Source organism: Gossypium hirsutum, chromosome A05 (assembly GCF_007990345.1).
Source record: "Gossypium hirsutum isolate 1008001.06 chromosome A05, Gossypium_hirsutum_v2.1, whole genome shotgun sequence".
NCBI lineage: Eukaryota > Viridiplantae > Streptophyta > Magnoliopsida > Malvales > Malvaceae > Gossypium > Gossypium hirsutum.
Genome location: NC_053428.1, coordinates 89,695,468 through 89,708,198, shown reverse-complemented (window position 1 = coordinate 89,708,198; position 12,731 = coordinate 89,695,468).

The window sequence follows — 12,731 nt, the reverse complement described above, 5'->3', positions numbered from 1 at the left end:
TAGAGCATACAAAACCAAAATAAAGAGGCAAAAATGCCATTATTCCCAACGTTAGCGGTAAGGGGTTTCAGCTTTTCCTTAAAACATAAGTAACTAGCGAAAGTTGTTCGAATACTTACCAATCATTGTTTTGCCCAAAAGAGTGTTCTTGTCTATGATATTAATCTCGATCTACCGTAGTTAGAAGAAATAGGTTCAAGTAGCCAAAGATTCAGCTTCCTAAACCACGGGTATGATTGTTTCGGCCTTTTAAAGAAAAAAGGGAAAGGGGTTCAGTTATAGCAAGATTCGGCCTCCTAGATGTGAGGGAAACAAATGAAGAGAAAAAGAAGAGAAATATGAAAGATTTAGGTTCGGCCAAGATGTAATCGGCAGCAGGTACTTGATTTTGAGAGGAAATAGGGATAAAGAAGGTGAGAGTCGACAAGAAAAGAAAAGTGAAAAGGAGAGGGGAGAAGATGAGAGAATTCGGTTCTTGAAGAAGAGAAGTCAGGACAGGTGTAGGGTGTAGGTTTCGGCTTCTAGTAAAATAAAGAAAAAGAGAAAACCCAGTCCCGAAAATACAAAAAGAATTCGGCAGCCACAAGTCCAAATACCGAAATTCCCCACACTAAATGACCTAGCTGAATTTGCCTATACTAAAGACCCTTGGCCGGCTAACTCTTGCTCCTTAAGATTCCAACATTCGGCCAACACCAAGCTCCCTGATCAACTCCTAAATTTCCTCCCTTATCTCTTTCTTACCCAATCCCCTGATCAGCTCAAACTCTTCCATCGATTAGTAGCATCCTTATCCACCCCTTGCACTGCTTCAGCATGCTTCCAGGAGAGTTCGGTTCAGACTCCAACTACTTCCCCATGCAAGCAGCAAAAACCCAAACCTTCCGTACACAAGGTGAGGCTCAAACCCCAGTCCTCTGTCCACCCTTGCTCCTTTGCCCGTGCTGCTGGTCACTGCACCACGCTTCTTTCATGACATAATCTTCTCACAATTAACTTATAACCCTTACCTGCTTCAGTTCTAGCCCGCTTTGAAAAAATAAAACAAAATTTTCCCGCGTAAGGACTCGAATCTACGCCCTCTCCGCGTGTCCAGCACACTGCTGCCCCTGCGCCGCAGGCACTCCTTGTGTTGGGTTATGCTCGCAACTCCTCTTAACCCCTATTTTAACCGCAACCTGAATACTAAAAAAAACAACCATTTGCGCGCGCCGTGCCTTGAACCCAAGCACCTCCCACGCCCTCCAGCGTGCTTAGACACTGGGCCAGGTGCTTGTTTGTGCTAAAAATCAGCCCAAATTATTAATAAGTCCTACTGCCCAGATTCCCTTAAGAGGCAAAATTTAAGAATAGATTCTCTTAAGAGGCAAAATTTAAGAATTTTGCTAAAGCTATGGGCCGAGCCTCAGACTTTTCCCACACCATAAACCCTTTGTAATTTATTTAATTACTAAACTAAACATACGAAATAATAATAATAATAATAATAATAGTAATAATAATAATAATAACATCCAAATTATTCGGGTCGTCTTCTACCCGAACCCAGACTCAAGGCCCAATACTTTTAGGCCCAAAAATCGGGGCGTTACACTGTTTTTTATAGTATATCTTGAACATTCTATAGGTAGTATATACTGAGACTACTATAGATAGATTGTACTGAAAACACTTAAAATAGTGTATACTGATACTGTAGTAAAATTGATAGACGTTGATTGACACTGCGATGTACGAAACAAACTTTACACTTCTAATATTGTTTTCATAAAATATCTGCTAATAAACACTGGAACTGTAAACTGATGCATAAAATTATTAATACAAATAAAACACAATTAGACAATGAGCACCAAAGGTACTCGCGGACGGGGTACAAGAGGCCATGGTAGAGGTCGTAGAGGTACTCGAGCTGGGTCTTTATCATCTGGCAATCTGCCTAATTTGGATACTAGTGAGACACTGACTTCACCTGTGGCTGAAACTAGATCTCATGATCGATTGGCTAGGGACAATGCACTATCCCAGGCCATGTTGAGGATTTCAGAGAGGGTCGTTGGGCCCAATACTGGAGCTGGAGGATACGGGTCGGTTACAAAATGACTCTGGTCTAATGGAGCTGAGCTTTTCAAGTAATGTGGTTGAGTACTAGATAGTGGCCATAGAGAGGATTATGGATGATCTAGACTGCACTCCCGAGTAGAAATTAAAGGGTGTTTTATCGCTGCTACGTGATGACACATATCAGTGATGGCTCACTGTTAAGGAGGGAACTTAGCCCAATCGACTGACCTGGGAGTTCTTTAAGACAACCTTTCAGGGGAAATATGTGGGTCCAGTTATGCGGATGTACGTAGGAGAGAGTTCCTAAATCTGACCCAGGGACATAGATCAGTGGCTGAGTATGAGGCTGAATTTTTGAGACTGAGTATGGTGGCGACTGAGTATGAGCAATGTGTTCTCTTCAAGGATGGCCTCAAGGATAATTTGAGGGTTCTGATAGCTCCGCAGAGGGAGCGAAACTTCACTGCACCTGTTGACGAGATGAAGATTACCGAGGAAGTGAAGCGCGCTGAGCGCCAGAACCGAGAGAGAGGTACTAGCAAGAGGGATTTGGAGCCCTCGAGTTCCATATAAAGGCCTAAGAAAAAGGTCAGAGTTGATGGGCAAATCAGATTTGGGGCTCTTATTACTGCTACTGGATAGTCGTTGTGTACTGACTGTGGTAGACGCCATCAGGGCGAGTGTTGGAAAAGAGCTGGGGCTTGTTTGAGGTGTGGTTCATTAGAGCACCGTATTAGAGAGTGTTTGTGGAGGTTCGATCAGATGCAAGCTCCGAGTACTGGTACTGTACCACCACCGAGAGCAGTTCAGCAGCCACTGAGGGGCTGTGGTTAGGCTAGAGGTGGTAATGGGTTGGGCCGTGGTTAGAGAGCACGAGGAGAGGTGCTAGTCATACTGAGGCGAGGCAGCCAACTCTAGTTTGTGCTACCCATCGCCAAGAGGATAGAGATGCTCTGGATGTTATCATAGGTACATTCTTTATTTATAATGTACCTTATATTGCACTGATAGATATAGGATCCACTCACTCCTACATAGCCTGTACTGCGTCCGATAACTTGGGTATCTTGGTTGAGATCACTGCGAGTGGGGTGACTGTACTGAGTCCATTGGTGTAAAACCCCTCACCCGTATCCAACACCGGGATAGGGCTCGAGGCATTACCAGACTTAAATATTCATACACATACAAAACTGGGTTACTAAATTTCACCAAAATTAAAACTTTTAGAACATACGCTATCGTCCTTTATACAGGCCATCGAGGCCTATAACTTACATTAAGGGGTTCGGGACAAAAATGAAAACATTCGGTAAACTTTGCCCAACTTAACAAATTTCTAGCTTTGCAGTGCCACACGCCCGTATAGGTGGGCTGTGTCGACTCACACGCCCGTGTGGCTAGAGGCGCCCCCATGTGCTTAGCCCGTGGGCAACACTGACTTTTAAACATGGCCGTGGCACACGCCCATGCTGCCTGTCCGTGTTCAATACTGACTTTGGGACACAGTTATGGGACACGTCTGTGTGACCTACCTGTGTCCTATTCTAACTCTAGATTTTAAATACAGGGGACACACGACCATGGCACACACCTATGGGAGGGAACCGTGTGTCACACACTACCTAGAAACACGCCATGTGTCCAACCATGTGGACCTCAATAGGCTATTTTCCAAGCCTTAAGTCACCCCTTTTTACTCATTACACCATTATACTATGTTTACAAACTTATAAATTAAACATCCATGTTCAAGGTATTATCAACTTATTACCATATCACACATTTATTCCATAGCCATGACCACCTCAAATGGTCCTAAGGCATTCACCATGTACATATGTTATATACTTCTTATACATAGTGAACAAGCATAATTACATGCCCACATCACAAGACAGTTATATATATCATGGATGAATAGGCTTACACGCCAAAATCCTTATAAGCCACATCTCATGGCTACATACAACAAATCATTATAAGCCAATACATTTGGCTAATCACAATGACATCGATCATAGAAAAACTAAGTCCCTATACATGCCACTCACCTGAACACGTCTAACATATACATGTCAATACTCCAAGGGTAAAGGCTCGATAGTGTGATGTTGTCTCTGATGATCTCCAACCCCGAGCTGACCTATCAAAACTAAAAAGATGGAAAGGGAGAGTAAGCTTTACCTTTAGTAAGTCCATATGAAAATAATAAGCATTATAATAACATGTTTCCTTAGGTAAAACAACTGTAATTATGTTTTTATTCATATTATGGCCAAGTTGTCTACTTGAGTCATAGTCGATAAATTATTTATAATTCGAGCTACAGAACTCCAATTTAATATCTGTTAATTTTCTTAGAAACTAGACTCATATCTATTCTTATCATAAAATGTTTAGGATTTTTGGTTCATCCAATAAGTACAGTTTAATATTCAAAATCTCCACTATTTTGCTGTTTGACAGCTTCGTCCTTTCTTCACTAAAATTTATTTATCTCCTAGTATGAGACTCAGATAATATTTTTGTCTCTTTCTCCAGAAATTAGACTCATTAAGGATTTCATTCATAAGAATTTTAACTCATAATTATTCTTTTGAAATTTCTAGTGATTTTCTAAATTTAAGATAGGGGAGTCTGGAATCACTCCGACTCTGTCTCACAAGAATTCAAATATCTCATGATATAGAATTCTTTTGCTTACATAGTTCCCTTTATGTGAAACTAGACTCATTAAGCTTTAATTCCATATTTTACTTAGTCTTTAATTAAATTTTCAAGATTTTTAGTGGATTTTCAAAATCAAACCAATGCTGTTATACCAAATCTATCTTAGTGCAACAAGATAATAACCATCAGAATTTGTCATAGAAATTGTTCTCATAAATATCATCCATTCATTTGCACCATCGTCATAAGTCCATTTCATTTCACATGTCAAGCACGTGATCATGGGTTTCAAGTACTTACCTGTGCTATCACTTAGCATCGCACTCGTCCAAACATGACAACTCACGTGCAGCATAATACTATCATATAACATACATTATGTATCATGGCAAGAACCTTTTATTTCATTTCTCATTTAATCTCGTTGAATTTCTTGAAATCTCGATGGATATCCCATTCACCGTCAACTCATACAAGTGATCATTTCATATGCGCACTCCCGCGAACCTCACATCTTACGGCGGGATTACCAGTCCAGGCTAAATCCCTTGTAATGACAAGCACTCTCAATGAGCTTGGATCTGAATTACCAGTCCATGCTAAATTCAGACCCCAATCAGATTACCCGTCCGAGCTAAACCCTTAATGTACACATATTCTTCGGGAGGCTCGATCACTTAAGTAACACCTGTCCGGGCTAGATCCTTTTCATACTTGAGATCTCGAATTACCCGTTCGGGCTATATCCTTACTGCAACACATGCAGGATCTCAAATCATGTAAGCCATGGTTTATCCATCAAATTTCCCTTTTTGTTCAATCGAGATTTTTATCTTTTCATCAAGTATCTCATTATGCATAGCTGCTCATGCCATGTACATCCAATTCAACACATTTCCATGTTTAATTAGGCATTAGTCCATAAGATAAACATGATATTACATATAATTATAATTTGGCATTTGTTACAATATATAATCTTCATATAAACTGAATAAATATCCATCACACAATGTTAACACATCAATTTAAGTTCAAGTATGAACAATAATATTATTGCATTATAATTGACATATGAACTTACCTCTATTTCGAGTACGACTATTTATTTTGAGTTTGTGCTTAACCTTGTTCGACCTCGTGCTAAGTCCAAATCTTGTTTTCCTTGATCTATAATATCACATTTAGCCTACTAATTAGTCACATTATTCATAGGGGTCCAAAAATCATATTTTTACAAAATTACATTTTGATCCCTAAACTTTTGCATATTTTCACTTTTGCCCCAATGCTCGGAAATTAAACTTCATCCTATTTTCTTATGTTTCATGACATGCTTATCATTTTTCATAACTATGATAGCCCCCAAATTTCCACTAAATCACCCATTTATGACCAATTTTACAACTTTTACAAAACAGTCCTTTCGAACGTTTTCATCGAAAACCGCTTAGTAAAAGTCATTTATTAAACACCCAACACTCATTTTCTACCATTAGACATCAAAATACATGCATATTTCTCATGGGTAAATTTTTAAAAATAAACCCTAGCTCAAAATAATGGTAGAAATAGCTAGAACATGTTACCGGGATTTCAAAAATGTAAAGAACTTTAAAAACGGGGCTTGGGATCACTTACAAATGAGCTTAGAAGCTTGAACCAAACCCTAACCATGGCTTCCATGGGGGTTTTGGTTGGTACATGGGGAAGATGACCAAATTTTGGCTATTTTGGTTTTTTAATTCATTTAATTATGAGTTTACCAAAATACCCCTAACTTAAAAATATTTTATTACACCCATTTCATGTTTGTTTTTGTCCAAAAATTAACTAATGGTCTAATTACCATTTAAGGACCTCCCATTTAAAATTTCATAACAATTGGACACCTCTACCATGTAGAACTCAACTTTTCCACTTTTTACAATTTAGTCCTTTTGACCAAATTGAGTGCCCAAACGTCGAAATGTTCGAACGAAATTTTCACGAAATCATTTCGTGAAATTGTACACCAGAAAAATATAATAAAAATAAATTTTCTTACGTCAAATTTTTGGTCCCGAAACCACTGTTCCGACTAGGCCCTAATTCGGGTTGTTACATTTCTCCCCCTTTAAGGATTTTCGTCCCTGAAAATTTTAGCAGAAGAGTGGTTTAGTTCCTCATAATCTTTATTATCTCATAATTAGTGCTAAAGAACCTTTTACTTTAGCCTTCTTTAAAATCCAGGGTCTTATTTAGCTTTCCCAATAACTCATGATATATGAAAGTCCGTATCCCAGTTCAATTAACCAAGACTAGCTTCCCAAGAAATCTGATACTTTCATCAGTACATGATTCCATTAACCCGTTGGGCAGATTTAACATTTACTAAGACGATTTGCGAATTTCATCATATGTCCACCAGAAATCCATATATCATTTCCCTCTTTCAAATATAACAATAATCTTGACAAGAAATCCATAATCATCTCGTCCTCATTTCCATTCTAGCATCACTACTGACGAAGATCGTTCTAATATCACCCGATGTTCAACAGTAGTCCTGATAACTTTTCATATATTCAATTACAAAGACTAGAAATGTCGAGTTCTAAATTCGATCATCAATATATTACTCCTGTGATTTTTCTTGCAAACTCTCTACATAAGCCTGGAATTTTCATTTCAAGTACTTGTAACCACATTCTTCCCTTCTCAGAATTCATGCAATAATCGACTTAAGTCATTTGCACAATCTCACAATCAATTCTCTTTAGGACAGTAGATACATTAGCCATACCATTACTTTACTGACTTAGGGCACATAACAATTTATTCAATAATACAGTATTGAAATTCAAGAAATTTTTATTTAGCACATACCCCATCGGTTCAAAGACTTTGGTCAATAACATTCTCGCTCAATCAAAGCTTTAATAACATTTAATAGACCATTCAACTTTCACAAGACAGAAACTTTATCATCCAGAATAGCTTTAAATTGTATCAGGGTCTCTTAAGATATATATATGCACTTTCATTCTGACTATCTATCCTTTACCGAAAGAGAGGTAAAATCTTGTTTCCAGACACGAATACTTTATTTAACCTTTCAAATAATAATTAATACCACTTGAACCACTGAGCCGGTATTAATCATCAGTAAATGACATTTTAAAAGATTCTCTTTTTTAGTTGATAGGACAGTCTGACATGAAACCATTCAAACTCACTTATCATACTAACCAAAGTCCATTTCAATTGCATTAGCTCAAGATAACAAAAATTCCTCAATTGAATGCATTAACTTGGGTTAACTTACTCGAGGAAAAGAACCCACCATACAAACTGAAACTGTAATTTTCATCATGTATGCCTTTATTGATATCAGCTCTTTACACGAAGATTTAGAGATATCCAGATACAGAGGTCATCACGTTACTATAATCAAACCAGGAACACGTTTATAATCGACATAGCCATCATAGGTTGAAAATCATATCTTGGATACAAGTAATTATTGGTAATTTTACAAGATGAAGATAACAAGAAAACCAGAATAAAGAAATCCATGACAGATGAATCCAAGATAAAGATATCCAAGGTACAGAAATCCAAGATACCATATCATAATGAAAGACCCAGAAAAATGTTCATAAGAAAGATATGAAGGATCTTGATACTTCTTGAAAGAAAAGAAGTCCAAAAGATTACATCAACCCAACCCACTAGGATTAAATGCAATAAGAATAATTTATCTTCCCATATATGTATATTGAATAGAGCATCAATTTGGAGAAACAGATTTATATCATCTTGAGTATTATTTCACAAAGTACCCTTAGATGGAGTGTAATGATATGTCAGAGAGACATAGAGCAATATAGATTATGTACCAATCAGACTATTAATATTTTTGTCTATACTTCATGATTAGGAAGCACTCTCATAAATCAAGGATTTTTATCAGTAGGGCAATAACCGTAAAAATATTTTCGAGAACAGTTAAACATACAAAATGCCTTAGAAAAGATTGCAATAAATCAGGCATATAACCTTTTATAAAGGCCAATCAAACATGGACAAATACATTATAGTTTAAACTTTCATCTCATATGTTATCGTGTACATATCATGAATTTTTATTCATACTATTCAAATTTTAAGCTCATCATAATTGTACTTTACCCGAATGCCTTAGCTTATCATCAAACATGGTCGGTATAGCTCGGTTGGAGGGAACCATTGTCTAAACAAAATGGGTCTCATACATGTCTAGAGACATCACACTATCACAGATCGGTGACATGTATAGCTGAACTCTCATACATACGATAGGTTAGTCTGAGAACTAACTAAACCATAGCTCTGATACCACTAAATGTAACACCCCTCACCCGTATCCAACACCGGGACAGGGCTCTAGGCATTACCAGACTTAAACATTCATACACACAGAAAACTGGGTCGCTAAATTTCACCCAAAATTAAAACTTTTAGAACATATGCTATCGTCCCTTATACAGGCCATCGAGGACTATAACTTACATTAAGGCGGTTCAAGACAAAAATGAAAACATTCGGTAAACTTTGGCCAACTTAATAAATTTCTAGCTTTAGAGTGCCACATGCTCGTATAAGTGGGCTGTGTGGACTCACACGCCCGTGTGGCTGGGGGCACGCCCATGTCCTTAGCCTATGGGCAACACTAACTTTTAAACACGGCTATGGTACACGCCCATGCTGCCTGTCCGTGTTCAATATTAACTTTGGGACACGGTTATGGGACACGCCCGTGTGACCTACCCGTGTCCTATACTAACTCAAAATTGTAAATGCAAGGAACACACGACCATGGCACACACCCATGGGAGGGAACCGTGTGTCACACACGGCCTAGACACACGCCCGTGTGTCCAACCATGTGGACCTTAATAGGCTATTTTCCAAGCCTTAAGTCACCCCTTTTTACTCATTACACCATTATACCATGTTTACAAACTTATAAATTAAACATCCATGTTCAGGGTATTATCAACTTATTACCATATCATACATTTATTCCATAGCCATGACCACCTCAAATGGTCCTAAGGCATTCACCATGTACATATATTATATACTTCTTATACATAGTGAACAAGCATAATCACATGCCCACATCACAAGACATTTAGATATATCATGGATGAATAGGCTTACAAGCCAAAATCTTTATAAGCCACATCTCATGGCTACATACAACAAATCATTATAAGCCAATACATTTGGCTAATCACAATGACATCGATCATATAAAAACTAAGTCCCTATACATGCCACTCACTTGAACACATCTAACATATACATGTCAATACTCCAAAGGTAAAGGCTCGATAGTGTGATGCTGCCTCTGACGATCTCCAACCCCGAGCTAACCTGTCAAAACTAAAAAGATGGAAAGGGGGAGTAAGCTTTACGCTTAGTAATTCCATATGAAAATAATAAGCATTATAATAACATGTTTCCTTAGGTAAAACAACTATAATTATGATTTTATTCATATTCTGGTCAAGCTGTCTACTCGAGTCATAGTCAATAAATTATTTATAACTCAAGCTACGGAACTCCAAATTAATATCCGTTAAATTTCCCAGAAACTAGACTCATATCTCTTCTTATTATAAGATTTTTAGAGTTTTTGATCCAGCCAATAAGTACAATTTATTATTCAAAATCTCTCATGTTTCGCTATTTGACAGCTTCGACCTTTCTTCACTAAAATTTATTTATCGCCTAGTACGAGACTCGGATAATGTTTTTGTCTCTTTCTCCTGAAATTAGACTCATTAAAGATTTCATGAATATGAATTTTAACTAATAATTATTCTTGTACAATTTCTAGTGATTTTCCAAATTTGAGATAGGGAAGTCTGGAATCACTCCGACTCTGTCTCACAAGAATTCAAATATTTTATGATACAGACTTCTTTTGCTTATACCGTTTCCTTTATGTGAAACTAGACTCATTAATCTTTAGTTCCATATTTTATTCAGTCTTTAATTCAATTTCTACAATATTTATTGGATTTTCAATTTTGAACCAATATTGCTATACCAAATCTGTCTTAGTGCAACAAGATAACAACCATCACAATTTATCATAGAAATTATTCTCATAAATATCATTCATTCATTTGCACCATTGTCATAAGTCCATTTTATTTCACATGTCAAGCACATGATCATGGGTTTCGAGTACTTACATGTGCTATCATTTAGCACCGCACTCGTCCAAACATGACAACTCACAAGCATCATAATATTATCATCTAATATACATTATGTATCATGGCAAGAACCTTTTGTTTCATTTCTCATATTAATCTCGTTGAATTTCTCGAAATCTCGATGGATATCTCATTCACCGTCAATTCATACAAGTGATTATTTCATATGCGCATTCCCGGAAACCTCACATTTTACGGCGAGATTACCAGTCCAGGCTAAATCCTCCGTAATATAAACTCATGGAGTGATGTCGGGAATACCAGTCCAGGCTAAATCCCTTGTAACGATAAGCACTCTCAATAAGCTTGGATCTGAATTACCAGTCTAGGCTAAATCTAGACCCCAATCAAATTACCCGTCTGAGCTAAATCCTTAATGTACGGGAGGCTCGATCACTTAAGGAACACCCATCCGGGCTAGATCCTTTTCATACTTGAGATCACGGATTACCTCCCCGGGCTAAATCCTTACTACAACACATGCAGGATCTCAAATCATGTAAGCCATGGTTTATCCATTGAATTCCCCTTTTTATTCAACCGAGATTTTTCTCTTTTCATCAAGTATCTCATTATGCATAGCCAATCATGCCATGTACATCCAATTTAGCACATTTCCATGTTTAATTAGGTATTAGTCCATAAGATAAACATGATATTACATATAATTATAATTTGGCATTTGTTACAATATATAATCTTCATATAAACTAAATAAATATCCATCACACAATGTTAACACATCAATTTAAGTTCAAGTATGAACAATAATATTATTGCATTATCATTGACATATGAACTTACCTCAGTTTCGAATACGACTATTTATTTTATGCTTAACCTTGTTCGACGTCGTTCTAAGTCCGAATCTTGTTTTCATTGATCTATATAATATCAAATTTAGCCTACTAATTAGTCATATTATTCATAGGGGTCCAAAAATCATATTTTTACAAATTTGCATTTTGACCCCTAAACTTTTGCATATTTTCACTTTTACCCCCATGCTCGAAAATTAAACTTCATCCTATTTTCTTATGTTTTATGACATGCTGATCATTTTTCATAACTATGACAGCCCCCAATTTCCACTAAATCACCCATTTATGACCAATTTTACAACTTTTACAAAACGGTCCTTTCGAACGTTTTCATCGAAAACCGCTTAGTAAAAGTCATTTATTAAACACCCAACACCCATTTTCTACCATTAGACATCAAAATACATGTATATTACTCATGGGTAAATTTTTAAACATAAAATGTAGCTCAAAATAATGGTAGAAATAGCTAGAACATGTTACCAGGATTTCAAAAATGTAAAGAACTTTAAAAACAGGGCTTGGGATCACTTACAAATGAGCTTGGAAGCTTGAAACAAACCCTAACCATGGCTTCCATGGGGGTTTCGACTGGTACATGGAGAAGATGATGAAAGTTTGGCTATTTTGGCTTTTTAATTCATTTAATTATTAGTTTACCAAAATGCCCCTAACTTAAAATATTTTATTACACCCATTTCATGTCTATTTTTGTCCAAAAATTAACTAATGGTCTAATTACCATTTAAGGACCTCCCATTTAAAATTTCATAACAATTGGACACTTCTAACATGTAGAACTCAACTTTTACATTTTTTACAATTTAGTCTTTTTGATCAAATTGAGTGCCCAAACATCGAAATTTTCGAACGAAATTTTCACGAAATCATTCCGTCAAGGGGCTATTTCGGGATGTTA